The sequence below is a fragment of the Carassius carassius genome, chromosome 34 (genome assembly GCF_963082965.1).
Source record: "Carassius carassius chromosome 34, fCarCar2.1, whole genome shotgun sequence".
In the NCBI taxonomy this organism is placed as follows: Eukaryota; Metazoa; Chordata; class Actinopteri; order Cypriniformes; family Cyprinidae; genus Carassius; species Carassius carassius.
Window position 1 is genome coordinate 27,909,511 of NC_081788.1, and position 21,033 is coordinate 27,930,543.

Genomic DNA, 21,033 nt, shown 5'->3' on the forward strand with positions numbered 1-21,033 from the left:
TTTTTCAAGACTCACAAGTGAGGTATTACTGGTTCATTTTACAGTATCTTATAGAATTAACCATAAAATATTTTGAGCTTTTGTTCAGCACAGACTTTATTTTAGGCATTTACCCAAAAGCCTGTTCAAAGCCACAAAGCCAGCCATTAACAACCCCTCAAAAACCTGATAGATTTGCTGGTATAAAAAAGCCTACAGATGCACATTTCACGACAGACACTAAAAACAGCCCACAATACCCTAGCAACCACCTGAAATACCCTAGTAACACATCGAACCAGCTCAGCATCCAGCATAGTAACACTCTGTCAAGCACTCTCATTTTCTCCAGAACATATAAAGCCTGACTTTCAGATTGTTTGTGAGCGAAGGAGACCACAGATGCAGAAAACGACCTTTCACAGGGGTTTTAACGAGACCGTGTCCTGTGAGAGTGAGTGGCTAGTTCAGAACGAAGTGAAAGAGCAACATATTTTTTTTGTACCTCACAGTTGAGAAAAACGCACACACTGGGCAAAAACACAAGGCTGCCTCAAAAAAAAAAAAGAAAGATTTCTGAGAATGTTTTTATTTTTGCCATTTTTATGCTCTCTAATTCCTACTTTAATCAAGCTAATTCTTGCTGCTTCCCATAAGACAAAGAAAAAAGCTTGGTAAGTTAAGAAAACATATTTAATAACATTCAAATATCTCATGATTTCAGGCAAATCCCCCTTTTTCGGTGCCTGTCCACAAAGACGTATTGTTTTGTTTCTTTTAGAAGATTTCTAGCTTCCTGACCTTTAGAAATTAAAATCTTCTGTTCTCTTCTGTAAGTTTTCTACCTTAACCAATGTTCTGGCAAACGGCATCAGCAGAATCAGACAGACTGGAAAATTAATCTTTCTTTCCGTCTGTTGTGGCTCTATTTATGATGTCAGGTTAAATTCATATGCGCATGACTGTGACACACAGGAAGCCATTTGATAAAACACATGCTTCATTTTCAACAAAAAAAAAAACTAGAATCTTTATCATCACTCTATTATTTTTCCAGACTGACACTAATTACTTCTAACAAGATCACCTACCATCCGTTTGTGACTCTATCAATTAACTTTTAGAGGAGAAATGCATGCAAGCTTAACACTCCTACTCAGACGTCTGACATTAGTAGGAATATTGATTTGATTTCCAGCTTAATAAAGCACAGAGGTGACTCTCACTGCTGGATGGACACTACAGAGGTGTTAGGACACAAAATTACTCCGGCTTCACTCAACCAGCAACTGTGCTTAGAAAACACGAGTTGTTAGGCTGGTGCTGACACTCTCAGAAATAAAGGTTTCCAAACCATTAACCATTTTGGGTTTCTTAAAGAACCTTTCAATGATCAGTTCTTAAATGAACTATTTTTTCTTATAGCTGAGAACATTTTAATGATCTAAAGAACCTTTTGTGCAATGAAAGTTTCAATGGATGTTAAAAGCTCTTCATGGTTCTTCAGTAAAGCCCAAAACTTTTATTTTTAAGTAAGATGCACGGCTTTGGCTTGTGCAACACAGGACTTTATTAACAAAGTATTTGTATTGAAGAAATTATAAAACTATTGCACATCAAAACTAGCCTATTAAACGTTCTCCTTCTTCTTCTGATTAGGAATTTTAAATGAATAAGCCATAACAAAGGCAACGTTTGGTGAACTTATTCCCTTGACTGAACATTAGTCAATTAAGTAGACAAAAAAACTGCATTTATATTTACTATGTAAATGCATTTCTGCTATACATTAATCAAAGTCACAATTTGTGTTACAAGAGATTTCGGTTTTAAATAAATGCAGTTCCTTCTATTCGTCAGAGAATCATGACAGAAATGTATCACTGTTTCCACAAAAATGTGAAGCACAACAACAGTGTTCAGTATTTATCATAATAAGAGATCAGCATATTAGAATGATTTCTGAAGGATCCTATGACACTGAAGTAATGATGCTGAAAATTCAGCTGCGCATCACAAAAATAAATTAGATTTTAAAATGTATTCAAATAGAAAACATTTGAAATTGTAATAATACTTCACCATATTACTGTTTTTACTGCACTTTTGATCAAATAAATGCAGCCTTGGTGAGCAGAAGAGACTTTAGAATGGTAATATATAAAATGTCTTGAAATTTAACAGTTAAGAAAGTGATGTTAGAAATTCACGGTTAATATTACTTCTTGTGTAATTGTCATATTGCACATTTTGGCACATCTAAGATATTTAGAAAAGTCATATGCTATGCATTAAAATCAGGATTTGACTTGTCTGTGGATGTTGAGCTCAGAAATTAATGATTAATATTTTTTTCCCCACCCACCTGGAAAGACAAAAGTCTTTTCACAGTTGGAGAACTGCATTTTGATGAAAACAAACAAATAACATGCACTGATTAATAATACATAATACGACCAGGGATGTTCAATTTTGGTTGAGTTTGATTTCCCGTTGCCTTTAAAAAAGTTTTTTTAACACAAATCCCCTGTCGCATTATTTCACTTCTGCTTTTTTGTGAGTGTCAGCATTCATTTCCTGGTCTCCTGTCTAAACCCAACTGCCATTGTATTTATACACACAGGCGAGAGAGACCGAATCCCGTCCAGGGTTCATGAGGCTCAGCGTGATAATATTAGTGCTAGGACTGAGATAGTGGAGTTCAGCGGTCTCTCTGTCTCTGATCTCCCCATCACGACATCAACCGGCGTCTGAACTTTGGGCTTCAGCGGCGCGTCGAGTGGAGCTCCATGCTGATACACCAGCTGTTCAGAACTTCAGCTGGCTCGCTTTGAGCTGCCATGCTGCATTGCAAAATCGCCCTCCTGCCTGCGCTCGCCGTCTGCCCCTGTGCCGCTCTCTCCTGAGCTGCTATCAACTCTCATCATTTTCAGTTTAGTTGATTTATAAATATCGTAGGAATAGTTTACCCAAACATAAAAATTTTCAGAAATTAAATCACTCTCAGGCCATCCAAGATGTAGATGAGTTTATTTCTTCATCAGAAAAGATTTGGAGAAATGTAGCATTCCATCTCCTACTCACCAATGGATGCTCTGCAGTGAATGGGTGCCGCCAGAATGAGAGTCCAAACAGCTGATAAAAACATCACAATAATCCACAAGTAATCCACACCACTTCAGCCCATCAGTTAATGTGTTGAGAAGCAAAAAGCTGTTTGTTTGTAATAATTTTTTTGTTTTTTTACACCAAACCATTGCTTCTGGCTAAAAGTCCAAAATCCATAATATTGGTTTTTCCCGTGGAAAAAAAAGTAATCTTGTCTGAATCAGAAGCAAAAGCTGCACCTACCGAGCACCGTTTACATGTGAAAACAATCCAAAACAGTTCTAAACAAATATGTAGGTGGATTTTCAATGGAGTAAGCGTTATTATGGATTATGAACTTTACGTACTGTAGGCTATTTTCTTACAAACACACAGCTTTTGTTTTTTGTTTTTATAAATTAATTAAAGAACTGGAGGGGTGTGGATTACTTGTGTATTATTGTGATGTTTTTATCAGCTGTTTGGACTCTCATTCTGACGGCACCCATTCACTGCAGAGGATCCATTGGTGAGCAAGTGATGGAATGCTACATTTCTCTAAATCTGATGAAGAAACAAACTCATCCACATCTTGGATGGCCAGAGGCTGAGTATATTTTCTGCAAATGTTCATGTTTGTGTGAACTATTCCTTTAAGGAGCAATGCTCAATCTGATTGGCAGCACTCTCTTAAGGTGAGGGACACAACTTAATCATTTGTTGTTTTAGTCCTCAAGCAAACAGTAAATTAAACTGACAGCCAGATGATTCTCACTAACATCAGTCAGAGACCTTGAGCTTTACCAGACTGGCTCCCATATGGTCGAGCACATAAAACGACTCAAAACAAAACAGCTCATCTTCTCAACGAACAGAAGCAAGCTGTCTAGACTTGTGAAAGATATATTTAATATTAGATATTTATATTTAATCACATATAATATTCTCATAGCAATAGTTCACCCAAAAATGAAACTCTATAATTTACTATTACAGTATAAATTACTTCTGTAATTTTAAACTATACTGTAAAAAGTGGTAACATGCAGTTGTTTTTAACTGATTTAACCCATAAACAATGGTTTTGCTATAAATTAATGAATGTATTTTGAATCATTTTGCTTTGATTTTTCATGCTTTAAACACAAAATATATATACTGTTTATACTATTTCAGTGTCTCTACTACAAACTGTAATTCAATGTGTTACTTGTTTCTTCATGATTATTTGTTAAATTTGCTAGCAATTTCTGAGTGAGCGACATGAGGATTAGTCAATATTTATTTTAGGCTGATCAATTCCTTAAAGACTTCAGAGGAGTCTCTATTATTCATTAACATATTGTGCCTGTGTGCGGCCTGACAGTCTTCCTCGTTACAGAAACATTCAATCTGCTAGTTTTCAGCTCAGTGGTCCTTCTACAACCTGTAGGTTACACTAACTCAGACTGAGATTAAATCACAATTATTGGTCTTCTTTGCCTAGTACTTATCGCAGCCCTGCAGGGGCGCACAATACCAGAGCCACAGCGCTCTCTCTCTCAAATTAATAGATACGGTTGCCTGCTTTTACATAAAGAGAGGTAAATATTTAGGCTTCAACACTGAAAGGGAATTCAAGTCGAAGCTTCCTGTACAGGCTTCAAAAAGACAGAAATGAGTTCCGTCACTGACTGCTGGTGTTTATGTAGCATCAAAGCATGAGACCTTATCAGAAGGTGAAGAGAGCACGCGGACAGTGCGGTTTCTCGCCTGATTGAAAGCTCAGGTCCATGGCTTTCTAGAACATTCCTCTTCAGGAACAAGAGAAAATGCATACTAAGAGACTCTATATACTCTATATAGACTCTATATATATATATGTGTGTGTGTGTGTGTGGGCAGTTGATATGCAATAGCATATACAATAAATAATATATTATATTCAATATATGCAATATATATATATAATATGCAATATATTCTCTTAATGTAAAAAATCATTTCCATATATAAAATATTATGTAATATATTCAGAAAAGTACATATTTCATGTATCCTAATGTTAAAAATATAGAATTTTCTTTAAAAAAAATATATGCAGTTGACATTAAAAATTAAACATTAATATGTTTTAAAAAATTGCAATGTGCATATTGATAAAGAGACAGAATATTTGTACTTTTAAAAATGTATGTTACGCCGAATGACCGTTTAAAATAAACCAGGGAAGGGAAAAATGGTGATTAAAATAATAATTATTATTATTATGAGCAGCACCTTTAACTTAAATATTAATTTAAACCTTAAGTTAAAATCTTGATTCTCCTACAAAAAGCATATCATATTTTATTATATATATATATTTATTATTAAATATAAGATTCTGAACAGGTTACTATCATAAATGAAAATCAACAGCATTATCCTTAATGCATATAGTGCATATAGTTTACATTTAGCAGACGCTTTTATCCAAAGCGACTTACAGTGCATTCAGGATATACATTATTTTATTTTATTTTATTTTTTGTTAACACTGTGTGTTCCCTGGGAATTGAATCCACGACCTTTTGCGCAGCTAACGCAATGCTCTATATATAATATAATTAATATATGTATGTGTGTGTCCTTTTCAGAATATACACACCACCATTGTTTCCATTTACTGATTCAACAGTTTGTTTGAGTAGACAGAATCGGGAAAAAAAATCTCATTTATAATCAAAATATTTTTGCTCCAGTCAATACAAAACAAGAAGAGTAACCTTTTCATGTTGCCCAGCATGCATACATCATTTTGACAGCTGGGAGAGGATGCAGAAATTTCTGGAACACACAACTAGGCTAATCAATGCATTACATCGGTATGCACCAACAACCACTAAACAATCGAACACACTCAAAACCCCTTATTTTAAAGACCGTAAACAGAACGCAACACCGTATATGTGAAGTTATCAGAAGCAACCTGTAGACTCACTCCAGCGCACATCACACGTAGTTTGCAAAAGGAAAAGCAATATTTCTAACGATTGCATTTTCAATCTAGTCTAGCAGTGACTGCACACTCACCTCAGCAGCGTGTCAGTGAATGCGAGAACTCAATCCCGAGGTGTTTGGCTGGATGGACACGCAGCGCGTCTCCGGGTCATCGTTTTAATCTCTCCTGTCATCGCTGTGGAAACAGCAGAGCTCAAGTTCAGCGAGTCAAGTGCAGTTCTGTGTTTCCACACGCACATTTTAAGCAGACGGGTCCTCGGGACATCACTATTTCTCAGAGGAGGTGACAGTGAGTGAGTCATGTCGCCCCGCGCTGCGCCGCCTCCTTTACGCACAAACTTTGGTGCCTCTGTTCTCGTGGACGTGGACATGGCTATTGGCCAGCGATAGTACATCATCTCAAAGACGAGTGAATCAGCTGCTGACGCGATTTCTGGTTATAGCCTCCAACGTCTAGAAAGTGAAAATAGACATAAGAAGGAAGGGTGGTTACCCAAACTCCGCGAGGTGAACTGAACTGTTGCCGCTGTGTCACATCTCACCCCAGAATCAAAAATAAATTATATTTAATTACAGTTAATGAAGTGGGTTGAAGATGTGATTAAAGGGTAGTTCACTCAAAAAGGAAAACACAATCATCATCATCAAGCCATCTCCAAGATGAATTTGTTTGTTCATCAAAACAGATTTGGAGACATGTAGCATTGCATCACTTGCTCAGCAATCTGTGGATATTTCTTTCCTGATTCAGACGAGATTACTTTTTCACTGGAGAAGGCATGGATTATGGACTTGTATTTCAGTAGGAAGCAACAGTTTAAAGTTTAAAATGACTTGATGGACTTGTTTCTTGGAAACATACAACACTTTCAGCAAATGATCTCCTTCGGGTGAACTGTTCCTCTAAATGGTCTTTAAAATAGGCTTTTCTCTAGAGTGTATTGAATCCCAGACATGTTTTTGTGAGAGCCCACTTACTCACCCTTGTGTCAATCCAAACTGTGTGACTTTGTGTTCCTATGTATTCCTATGTATCCCTTAAGCATCAGAGACTGTTTGAACATTTTGTAATAGTTGCATGGAAGTCCCTCAGTTGTCCTCAGTGTGAATAGCCCCAGCGAGCAACTTGATGTCAATTTGACGTCAAATATTAGACAAGATTTGATCAAGATGCTGCAAAACATCATTTCAAAGTCAGATTATACATCAAGTCCTTCCAGTGGTTAATTGGTGAAAATATTAGGTTCATCCCATATTGAAATTGATTATGTAAGTATATTGTCCAACATGTTTGACATTGAGTTGAATTCAAATCAACGTTGGCGTTCAGTTGATGTCATATTGACATCCCATTGATATCAATGTAAATAGCAATTTTTTTTTTCTTCAAAATGCATCCATTCGGCATATGTTTTGAATCATATGTTGTTTGATTTCTGTATGAAAGTGGACTTCTGTGGTTAAAAACATATAACCAACAACCACAAAAAACTATTTATAAAATAAACATGTAGGCATAAATTAATGATAATGAAAGGTGAATATATTATATTTTACCAAAAATATTACAAATAAAAAAAATATTGTATGACGTCAAAACAAAAACAATTTTTTGTTATAATCATTGTGTGTTTATTCGACATCAATATTGCCCACTGGGAGATGGATCTCAAAATCATACAGTAATTGTTGGAAAGGATTCAAATACACAAAAGATGCTGGAAAACCTAATAATTTGTGGGAACTGAAGGATGTTTCTGAAGAACAGCAGCTGTTTAACTGTTCAGGACAAACAACCCAGCGGGCAATTGATGTCAAATAGACATCAAGTTGACGTCAAACATAGTCATCAAAGAATTGGTCAAAAATGCAAATCAAATAGATGTCAAAACTTGACATTAAATTGGCGTCAAGTTTTGCTATTCATTTGATTTGCATTTTTTTAAAAAAAATTTAACACATTGATGTCCTATTCTAGACCACAAGAATAATGACAAAACCGTATTAAATGCAAGATGTGTTTTATTAAATCCACTGGTTTATATCAGAATTTTGTAAATTTTCCATAAATGAACATGTAGTTGTAATACTGTATATATTACAAATTCATTTACCTGACGCTTTTATCCAAAGCGACTTACAATTGCCATATATATATATGTGTCAGAGGTCGCACGCCTCTGGTGCAACTAGGGGTTAAGTGTCTTGCTCAGGGACACGTTGGTGTCTCACAGTGGATTCAAACCCGGGTCTCTCACACCAAAGGCATGTGTCTTATCCACTGCGCTAACACCACCCCAATTTCATTATCAATTATGGCAAATGTATTTTAATTTTAAAGTATATAAAAAAATAAGGATATACACATACTTAATGTGGGGTTACAGCAAAAATGCAGCATTTTTTTTTTATTTGTAATTAAGCAAATCAGTATATTTTTGGTAAAATATAATATATTCACCTTTCATTATCATTAATTTATGCCTACACGTTTATTTTATAAATAGTTTTTTGTGGTTGTTGTTTATATGTTTTTAACCACAGAAGTTACAGAAGTCCACTTTCATACAGAAATCAAACTACATATGATTCAAAATATATGCAGGGTGGATGCATTTTGAAGAAAAAAAATTGCTATTTACATTGATATCAATGGGATGTCAATATGACATCAACTGAACGCCTATAACACGACGTTGATTTGAAGTCAACTCAATGTCAAACATGTTGGACAATATACTTACATAATCAATTTCAGTATGGGATGAACCTAATATTTTCACCAATTAACCACTGGAAAGACTTGATGTATAATCTGACTTTGAAATGATGTTTTGCAGCATCTTGATCAAATCTTGTCTAATATTTGACGTCAAATTGACATCAAGTTGCCCGCTGGGTGACTCATCAAAAAAAAAAAAAACAATATAAGTAGCAGTTTTGCTCGGTTCAGTTCACTAATAACAGTCTGGTGCTTGTTGTATCTCAAATCAGGTGATATAATCATGAATTAGATGTAAATAAATGGGTAATTTGGGTACAAGAAATGCACAAATGTGCAGTGTGAGAGTATTGAATGCAGAGTTATGTGGAGCTTTTCACTGCACAAATCGCTCAACATCAGCTTGACAAAGACTACAGCCTTAAAAGCCCAGCAAGAAAACCAAAGGCTTTTATGTGCAGATGTTTTGAAATGCGGTAGTGTCTGCATCAATGGCATATTTAAACTAATTCAAACATACAGAAAACAAGCATTTTACATTTTTGTATATCAGTCTTCTGATGTATGTGTACTGTAATGGCACTAGCAGCATAGTGTCACACTATATCTAATGTAACCTTTTTTAAACCTACCTACAAAGTTTTATTGTATTGAACATCACCTTTTGGATCAATATTTTAAAGAAGGCATTCTACAGTTATAAATAATTTATGTTTACAAATGTATGTCTGTTAAATAATTTACATGTCATCTAAGTAAACCTTTAATTCCAAGAGTGTTCTGGAACAAAGCTTGTGGTTATGGTGGGATGTTTATATATTTTTGTGTTTTCACTTTAATTTTAGTTACAATTTTAGTATTTTGTCCTCTGTAGTGAATTGGCCTCTAAGTAACAATGTTTATTGACACTTATGAATCTACATCCCCTCCAGAAGTCTGAGATCCACTAGTGAACGACGCCTCAAGTCTCAAAATCACTTTCCAGAACATTCTCGTTCACCATTCCTGGCCCCCCCAACCAGAATGCTGAATCCTTGGCAATTTTCAAGTGACAGCTGAAAATTAATCTCTTTTGAAGCTACTTGACTTCATCGTAAAAAAAAAAAAAAAAATTGTATTTTTATTTATTCCTTCTCTTTCTAGCTTATACTATTTGAACGATGTCTAACACTTGGTATTACAAGCACTTCCTGTGTCTGCTGGCCTCTTTAAGAAGAATCGCTTTATGTATCCCCAAATTGTAAGTCGCTTTGGATAAAAGTGTCTGCAAAATGACTAAATGTAAATGTAAGTACACTGTCCCAAAAGTTAGTGAAACCTTCCTAAGTAAACACCCATAAATATAGCAGACATCAACAGACTTATCCGTGTACAGGTATAAGAATCAGTCTATGCAAGACCAGGCAGTCATTCTGAAATGTCTCATTGCTGTCAGAGAGAAGCGGTGGTTGTGTACCTGAGCCACACAGATGCTCATATTGATGATTGATGATGACAGTGATTAGCTGTCCACCCACTCCATCAGTCACTAAAGCTCTGTTCCAATAACAAGTGAGCTGTCTATCTAGACATCACCAGGGCACTCCTGACACGTAGACTGTTCTTATTGCATCCTACATCTCATTTTGGACATATTTTATAGAAACACTGCATATATCCTTGAGTGGAAAGGGAATCCTAATCCATTGTGATTAATTAAATCCATCTGAAAAAAAAATGACTAATACATATTTTTATAAAATTATGGAACTTGGGTTACCTCAGAGCAGCAGGTGCTTCTTGTTTTCTATTGGCCACATGAGAATTCCAAAAAAAGACAGTCAGTTTGTTATCATTTCATTTTAGTGAAAGTTTTAGCAATCTTGTTACTAGTTTTTTTCATTTTTATTCGTTTTTGTTTTCTTAAAACATATGTTCATGTGTTTTTTTTATTTTAAGTTTTAGCTTTAGTTAATGATAATAATCCTAGTTTGCATGGAATGACATAAGGGTGTAAAATTATTTTTCTACAAAAAACAAAGCATGTAAAATGTACAAATAAATAAATGATTAAATAAATACAGTGAGAAAAAAAGTAATGCAAAACTAACTTAACATGCTACTTTCCATAAAGCCTGCATAATGAGAAACATTGCCTTTGACTTCAGGGCAGATCGGAAGGTTTTGGAACAGACCTTCTATGTGTTTTCTTTTCCTTCATATCATTTCACCTTCCTTCTTTATCACAGTCATTCCCGGGAGAGCCGAGTCAGTCTTCCTAAAGCTCAGGTCAGGCTATGATTGGATTGACAGGCTCGTGTTCAGCAGTCTATTGGGTTTGGCTTTTGCAGGGTTTGGTTCAGGGCTATATTTGTTATTTATGGACTGCCCTTGAGATGACTTACATTAGATGATTGTGAGTCTTTTAAAATGTTTGTTTATGCACAAAACAAGAGGGTAAAAGAGATCGCAAGCCCAAACGTTTAGGATTTCAGGTGTCATTCGCTCTATTGTTCAATATTGGTATGGTTGAACGGTGCACTCAAAATGCATTCAGATCAAGCTACTTTAAGCATCTTTCTAACAAATGTGACGATAAAAGTGCTGGACTTATTCGAAAGCACTTTATTAGACTGCATCTATTTTTCCAAGCCAAAGGCTCTCTTGTCTTCATGTCAAGTCGTTCCCGCTGTCCTTGTGTGTGCCCTGTCGCACACACAAACCAATTCTCACTCCATGGTCTATAGCCCTAATGTGCTATAACTGTTTGAATCGCAGTTTCAGTTTAGAGGGAAGCTCAAACTAATCAAGTGGGTTTCTACACATTATCATGCCCTCCAGCAGCTGTATTCTGTGTTCTCTCTCGTGCTTTGTGTCTCTCATCCTCCTCTTTGTCTTTGTCTCACCCTCCTCTGCCTCAGGAAAGCACCATTTTATCTCCACCTCCAGTGTCTAAATCACTATGTCAACTCTTAGGTTGTATTTATCTCCTAAATCACTGCTCAGGAACAGCCTTAGATATGAGAGGAGAGGGAGGTCGGCATGCATCTTAAGAAAATGATTGCAGTTGGGAGCTGCCGTACAATCGATGCCCCCCCCCCCCCCACACACACACACACATCCCGATCCGTGTGGATATCCATCAAGGATGGTGCTTGATTCATTCTCCAGTCAAGGAAAAGATGCATCGCTTCGGCATGGAGTGATTTGAATAAACAAATATCATGGGTCTGGATTTCGATAGACGCGGCCCATGTCATCAGCAGGCATGGAAATAAGGTTTCAAATGGGGTTTGGAGAGAACATTAAAGAAATAGTCTAGGCAAAACAACAAAAATCTAATAATTAGCTCTCCCTCAGGTTGTCCAAACAAATAAAAATAAAAAAATCTTGTGTAACACTATATCCCAAGTCTTTGGAAAACTACAGAAAAAGGTCCACCTTGGCGCATCTGTAAATGACTAGAGATCCAATTTAAGTTGTAATATTTAGTTCACTGTAAGGAACTGTGAAGGAATTTATTGAACCATAGGGGGTTCATTGTCACAATAGGTGCCTGCTGTTTGAAGTATTTAAATATATGAATATTTGTATTTAAGTTTGTTCAATAAAAAAAATTACTTTTGTCAAAGAAAGTAATGCAGGATTGGAATGACATCAGTAAATTATGACATGAGGTTTTATTATTTAAAATGTATTACAGGCTATTTACCAGCTTATGAGGCATTGAAAATTATGAATTATGATTATGAAATGCATTTACATTTTATGAAACATAATAAATGTAAACATAATATATATTTTAAAAAAATTAAACATTGCTCTTATAAATAAACTGGTTCAACTTGCAAAAGGAACATTTGTAAATTAACAAAAAAAATTGGTGTATAGACTATTTCCACTCAGAAACTGCCAGTAAATTTCACAAATAATCACATAAACAGCAAGTAACGCATTTAATTAGATTTGAAATTCTGTAATAGAAAGACCAAAATTGTATTTTTTTGTAAAACATGCAGCAGTAATCTTTTTTATATTCATAGACATTCTGAACTCTATTGGGGTTAGACAACACATCTCAGGACATACTCTAGATTTAATACTGTCACATTGGCATTAATGGAATTGCATTAGCATGGTTTAAATCATACTTATTTGATGAATGAAGAGGTATCATATCAATCACAAGTGCAGTATGGAGTACCTCAAGGCTCAGTTCTAGGGCCATTTACTCTTCACACTCTTCAACCTCGGGAGATATCATCAGGAAACACGGTGTTTCATGCTGATGATACCTAGCTCTTTATTTCTTCGCAGCCCGGTGAAAGATACCTATTTGAAAAACTAACAGAATGCATACTTGATATAAAAAACTGTATGATGAGTAATTTCTTCCTGCTAAATTCTGAAAAAACAGAAGTGTTAATTATAGGAACTAAAAACTCTGCATGTAATAACCTAAAAACGCTGTCTAAGACTTGAGTCTGCTCAATTCTTCGTCATCAGTTAGGAACCTAGGTGTGTTATTTGATAGCAATCTTTCCTTAGAAAGCCATGTTTCTAGCATTTGTAAAACTGCATTTTTTTCATCTCAAAAATATAACTAAATTACGACCTATGCTCTCAATGTCAAATGCAGAAATGTTAATCCATGCGTTTATGACCTCAAGGTTAGATTATTGTAATGCTTTTGTCATGGACCGCGCCTCTGTGGCTCTCTCTGAACACAGAAGAACACCATCACCAGAATACTGAACTACATTTCCAGTCAGCCCCGTACCTACAGTATGTCTAATCACTTCTCCCCTCTATATAAACTGCCTCTGAACTCTTGCACATTGCGAAGTCTTGTTCTGCCCCGTCTAACATTTCTGAGTGTTTATTCTACATTGATTGATTCCCTGTCATCAGGAAGTATGACCATATTAGCCCAGTTCTGTCAGCACTGCACTGGCTCCCTATCAAACATCGTATAGATTTAAAAATCTTGCTTACTACTTATAAAGCTCTTAATGGTTTAGCACCTCAGTATTTGAACAAGCTCTTGTTACATTATAGTCCTCCACATCTGCTGTGTTCTCAAAACTCAGTTTGATAATACCTAGAATATCAAAATCAACTGTGGGTGGCAGATCCTTTTCCTATTTAGTGTCTAAACTCTGGAATAACCTACCTAACATTGTTCGGGAGGCAGACACACTTTGTCAGTTTAAATCTAGATTAAAGACCCACCTCTTTAACTTGGCTTACACATAACACTAATAAGCTTCTAATATCCAAATCTGTTAAAGGATGTTTAGGCTAGATTAATAAGGTAAACCGGAACCGGGAACACTTTCCATAACACCTGATGAACTTGCTACATCATTAGAAGAATGGCATCTACGCTAATATTAGTCTGTTATTTTCGTTGACTTGATTGCGTTTGCACATATACTATTTAAACTGAACAAGACAATGAGACAATGACATCACTGAATTCAATAATGAACTGTCTTTAATTGTAATTTTGCATTATTGACACACTGTTTTCCTAATTAATGTTGTTCAGTTGCTTTGACACAGTATTTTTTGTTTAAAGCGCTATATAAATAAAGGTGACTTGACTTGACAATTGGCTGTTTGTTTTTGTACCTAAGCATGTAAATTTTTAAACATTAGCTTTTGTCATATGGAAAAGAGCAGTATGAGCATTCAGAATTTATCCTTTTGTATTTTAAGGCAGAAAGAAAGTCACATTAATTTGTGATAGCATGACTGGTTTTAATTTTTGATGTAAATTATTCCTACACTGCACTGACATACTATAAAAACTGGTGGCATTTTCTCCAAAACATGGTGAAATAGCATGGATCACTGGGATGAGCCATTATGGGACCTTTACTTTTCCTACAGTGTTGTAATGAAACTGAGTCTTGACTGCGACCTCTGCAGATTGAGGGCTGTTCTTTGGGGGTATGTCCGGCTCAGTATTGTTTAGTTTACGAAGCCCTACAGAATACCTGCATCTTGCCAAGTGAGAAAAATCAGCAAGACACATCCCCAGCAGATTGTGTTTCCTAGATATTTTATAATTAACTTAACTGGTGGAGAATGAAAGGCAACAGGCAGGAGATGTTGAGTGTGCATGTGCATGAATACACACTCATCTTGTCTCCAGGAATATCCACTCCTGAGATGCTTGTCAGATGAGCAATTATCTGAGGTTGAGGTGTCTCGATTGATCATTCAAAATGCATTATAGTCTATTTAATGGCTTATCAGCAATTACACATATACATAAAACTATTAGGAAGTACAGTAACTTTTTATGTAACAGCAAAAACTAGGCCATAGCCAAGTCTTGGACTTGGGGGAGACCAAATTATTTTACAAAGTATAAAGAAACAGAACAGTGAAGGGAATACTATAGCTCTAATTCTAGTGGGAAGTAATCCTTTTGACCCATTTCCAAGTAATATTTTGAAATGCACATATGCACATATTTGTATACCTACTATGTCAAAAAAGCTAAATATTTCTTGTCTCACCACATACAATTAGAAATTACGATTCATGGAAATGATACCAAATTTTCAGTTCAAATATGAGAAATTTGAGGAAAAAACTAAAGTAGTTTGCATCTTCAGGTACAGTCAGTTGTTTAACAATTCTTTGCCTGTTTTTTGACTAGGATTGTGAATTTCCCCTTTATTAAACATTGTGTTTGGATCCTCAGTCTTTGTGTCCCCATGCAGTTCATGACAACCATAAACCGTGCCAATTTTAATTTGACTGGCCATCGAATCATTTTGACATTGTTTTGTAAAGTATAATGAAATAGAACAGTGAAGGTGATTATAGGTCTAATTCTAGTTTGGAAGTAATCATTTTGAACTATTTGCAAATAAAATGTTAAAATATGCCCAGATTCACTCGTTTTTGTATGCCCTTTAAAATACAAAACATTTCTTGTCTTGTCACATATTTTATAATTGTCCTCTTTCGTGGAGACTTTTCCCATAGTGCCCCTTAAAGGTCCCGTTCTTCGTGATCCCATGTTTTAAACTTTAGTTAGTGTGTAATGTTGTTGTCAGAGTATAAATAATATCTGTAAAATTCTAAAGCTCAAAGTTCAATGCCAAGCGAGATATTTTATTTAACAGAATTCGACGAACGACCCGCTTGGACTACATCCCTCTAGTTCCTGCAGGAATGACGTCACTAAAACAGTTTTTTGACTAACCTCCGTCCACATGAATACACAACAAAGGGGGCGTGGTAGTGTTGGGCTCCGACGGAGAAGAGGAAGAGTTGCGTTTGTGTTTGTCGCCATGTCGTCGAAACGCTGTTATTTTCATCTCGGAGTCCAATCACCTTTGTTTGGGCTTCCCAGGGACGCTGTACTTGGAGATTAATGGTTACAATTTATGTTAAACTCGGCTCCCGAAAATTATAATCCACATGTAAAACTATGTGCAGCACATTTTGCTGAGGACAGCTTGCTAAAAAAATCTTGTCAGTAAAAACACTCCTGTGATTGGAAGTACATCAGCACGTGCGTTCTTTTACTGTCTATGGTTCAGATCAGGATTGCCAGGTTTTCAAAACAAATCCTACCCACTTGCTTTTCAAAACTAGTCCAAAACTAGCCCAATCGCATTTCCAGGAGGGCAGCGTGCGCTCAGCTGCTGTCGAATCACAACACAGGAACCGCTGACACAATCAGAACTCGTTACGTATTTCTGATGAAGGGACTTCATAGAACAAGGAAGTCATCAGCCCGGTTTTATGACAGTGAAAACAGCAGTATACAGATAGGTGAATTGTGTGAAAGATACTGTTTTTTTACACGCAAAACATAAACACATGTTATATTGCACACTGTAAACACAATCAAAGCTTCAAAAAAGCATGAAAAACGGGACCTTTAACATGCATACAAAACATTCTGAGACTCACAAATGAGCCCTTTTCAAAAGTCAGTTGTCTGGATAAACATACATTTTATATTGTTTTGCAGCAGAACTGCCATCTTACATTAAATGCGAATCAGAATACATGATAATAGTGGAGGCTGGGGCTAGTTGTCACGGTTTATACTAGTAAAAACAAACAATGAAGTCTTCATTACAAAACAAAGAACATTTCCACCAATACTGGATAAGGGTGAAAAAAAGAGTTCACAGAGTAATTGTTGACCTGATAATGTCACCACACAATACGATAAGTTTTCACAGAAGCCTGCTGTTTGAAATATGAAATACCAAATAGAGTTAACAAGGCTCAATATAAATATATTTATATTTAGGCTTAGTTCACCCAAAAAAATTAAAATGATGTAAACCATTACAGTATTCTTATTTTGGGGTGAATAATTATTTTTAAAATGTATTCTAGACTATATATTAGTGGTTCTCAACCTTTTTTTTCCAGCGGGCCGCACTGGTCCAGTGCAAGTCTCGCGGGCCGCACGCATATAATTTACATATTACCAATAAAACCAACCTGATTTATAATATTATAGCCTAAATATTATGATATCTAATCGATTACATTCATTGAAATAAATAAATAATTCTACACCTGATGCTGTCGGGAGCTAACCAATTATGTGAGATTCGGAGTAACAGCACAAAGAAGTTGCAATTGTAAAGCCTGCGTTATACTTTCCGCATGAGCAATCCGGACGCAGACTTCAGTTCATAGGCTACTTCTGAATGCGCACGCTGATGGTTCGCTCTGCAACAAACATGTTAACAAACAATTTTTTAGTAACAAAATTTTTTAGTTGAGCAACAGGATGAGGAAGACCTTGATGATGGCTCTCTGATCCACACAACCTTGAAGCTAGAGCAGGGGAACACGTGCAGGACAATCTGACTGCTGTGTCTGCTCCAAACTTTCGTGTGCCTGCAGCCCATGAGCACGACTACCTGAAAAACATTTACACAGAGTCCACAAGAACATGCATTGATTTATTACTTTTGTAGTGGGCTAAACCACTGAAGTAGTTCAAATTCATAAATAAATTATACATTTATCCAAAGTGACTTACAGTGCATTCAGACTAACAAGTTTTACCTAACATGTGTTCCCTGGTATTCGAACCCACAACCTTGCACTGCTAATGCAATGCTCTACCACTTGAGCCACAGGAACACCAGTGTGTCCTTGAGCAAGGCTCTTTTCTCCAGGTTGATCAGGGGATTGTAGGCCCCTGTAATAAGAGCACTGTCAATCACTTAAGATAAAAGCTCCATCACATTTTTTGATGATGCTTTTGAAGCTTCTGAAAGTCAGCCTTCATTGTTTAAACAGTAACCAGCTGAACAAACTTTACCAAAATCACATCCTCAGTGTCTTGTGGTCTTTCTCTAGATGCTCTCACTGCTCTGGGGTCACTGAGGATGAAGACACCACAGCAGCATCTAGGGCTGCTCTGATCACGATCGACCGATCGTTAATGCGCACCTCGTCAGTAAAGCCGGTTATCTAATCAGCGGTAAATTCCATCAGGTGCGTGATTTCACATAGAGCAGCTGTTACTAAACAGAGCCATTATTAACTGAGAAGATGCGCAAATAAACTCTGACAATGAACGTGGATTTGCGCAGCTTCTCAGTTAATAACGGCTCTGTGTAGTAACAGCTGCTCTATGTGAAATCACGCACCTGATGGAATTTACCGTTGATTAGATAACCGGCTTTACTGACGAGATGCGCATAACGATCGGCCGATCGTGATCGGAGCAGCCCTAGCAGCATCTGGTCCTGATGAGACAGTAAAGGGCAGGAGGAGTGAGGGAGCGTCTCATCTGTGACTCTCGATCATTTCCAGGATGATGCTGTGGTCTTCTCCATCCTCAGTGCACACACCAGTCTACAGACATTTTCATGTCCTACAAAAATACACACACACAATACAAAAAGTCATTACATTATTCTTTTGTTTCAGGTTTTCCCTTTTTTTCACCTTTCCTTGCAGGTCCTGCTCCACCACAAAAGATCTGCAGCAAATGCACAGAAATCAAGAATAAGAAAAGAGGTGTAATAGTTGTTTAAAATTACATTAATTAAAATAATACAATTTAAGATTTAAAAATGTTTCATTTATTTTTGTAGTGTACTTACACAAATCCTTTTTGATGGCAGCATTCCTTCATCAGTCACTCTACAGCAGATAAACACACGTGTGTCTAATCTGTTCCTGTAACATCCAGACAAGAGTCAGTCTCCTCTGTCATATCTCTGTGATATACTGCATTTACATGTTGGGTTAATAACTGATGTAACTCACTTTTTTTATCCAACACAAATGTTCCTTAAATTATCAATATTGCAACTGGACAAATAAAATACATAACTTATGTTTAGTTACTTTATGTAGATTTGTTTGTTTACATGACTCACACTCATCTATAGCAGTGTTGACAAAAGTGAATTCTACACAATATCATACACACATCACTCAGACACCTGTTTCATGTCTGTTAAATGTGCTCATCTACAATACTTGATGATAAATAGACATTTAGTAGTAGTCTTCAAGAAGTATATATGGTTTATGTAAATCCACTATTGAGTCGTGTAACATACTTAATGGAGCTCCCCTGTTAGTTATGCATTATGCATTACTTTACGCCTTAGTTTTAATAAATAATTAACTCCAAAAACAATACCACTGTATGAAAATGACTTATACACTTCAATTTAAATAATTATTTCGGGGAAAACAAATATTCTCACCGTTGTCTCTCACAACAAGCTGTCATATTCGTCTTCTTTCCAGATTAACGGCGGTTGGTATCCATCTTATTGGTACATTACTGCCCTCTTCTGTTCCGGAGTGTAGATCAGATGATAAGTTTTCCTACTAAAACGTACACATCTCTCACATTGTCCCCTAACATTAATATCTACACACACATCATGCATCAAATCCTGCCTAAAACCCCTTCCTCCCTTAAAACGTAATCAATATTCTACTCTGTGACCTAATTAAAGCCGCCATATTGCCAACAACTTATCGTTTTGAGATCTCGCGTGGTTCTGTGTGATTTGGACAACTTCAAGTTACGCCTCCTACTTCAAGTTACGCCCACTTCAAGTTACGCCCCCGTCTTGCAGTCTGCAGACGTACACGCTTGCAATTTTACCTTAACTAATGGCTGTTTTATTGACTATTTGAATTGAATTCTGCCAAAGTGCGTGCTTGTATGTGTTCGTAATGTTATGTGAGTAGGTCTGCTCATGTCTGAAAATAATATATGAAAAACAAAATTATTTCACATAAAAACATTAGGATATAGCTTATATTTCATTAGTAGCCTAAATGTTTTAATTAATGTAAAAAATAAAATTAATTGTAAAACTGAACGTTTTTTTTTTCAGCATATGGCGGGCCCCATTTGAATTCGTGACGGGCCACTGCTATTTAGCTTATCAGCCATTAAATTCTTAGGCAAAACAGTTATGAAATACACAACATTTTATAATTGTATAACATTGTATAATTGTTCAAGTTTTGAAATATGAAGTACTATCAGAAGTAAAAAATATTTCTGTTTAAAGGATTAGTTTATCATATATATATATATATATATAGGCTATATATATGATCATGATATGATGGCCCTTGTGACAACTGCATTTGACAATTCGCCACAGACTCCAATTTCCTAACTGTTACTGATAAAGTGATTCGCATTCTTTTGATATCTCCTCAGAGGGCAGCAGATCTGATTACGCTTTATGGTGTCTGATGGAGTCCTAGTTGAGTAAATTACAGCATGTTTAAATGTCCAGAAATTTTGTCTGTAGCTCAGAGATACAATCGAACCTCTCTTCAGCAGGACAACACACACCAAACACCTTTGACCGATGTCACTCTGTGCATCCTTAAAATAGAGCTGTATTCCTCAAATGATCACTCATAGATTAAAACAGAAACTTTAAGTTGTTCGAGAGGCTCTGGGACTTTTTGAACTGCAAGCTTCTCTTTTTGGTGTAGTACCAATTAAGTAAGCTTTCGTTATACAGTAGTATGAGTGCACAATGCATGAGATTTTGCATAATCTGATGACTTGCACACATTGCAATGATTATCTCCATGTTTCCCTTCCACTCTGTCCCTGTCCACCAATGGACAAGCAAACACACACTCCCACCCCGTACTTTACCTTTATTTGTGTCAGAAGTCAGCATGTCAGGCTCAAACAAACAGATCAATGTTTTAAAAGCATTGCAGAGTAACAGTGCTTCGCTTTTCACAAGGTCAAAGTATCGATTGCTTTTTCTCTACTT

At 36.2% G+C, this 21,033-nt stretch overlaps 1 protein-coding gene across 1 annotated transcript in view; it reads left to right on the top strand.

Moving 5' to 3' along the window:
* The window catches only part of LOC132114943 (transmembrane protein 230-like), a 59,930-nt gene that overhangs the window by 25,814 nt on the left and 13,083 nt on the right, over positions 1-21,033 (top strand). The gene's annotated exons all lie outside the window — the stretch shown is intronic.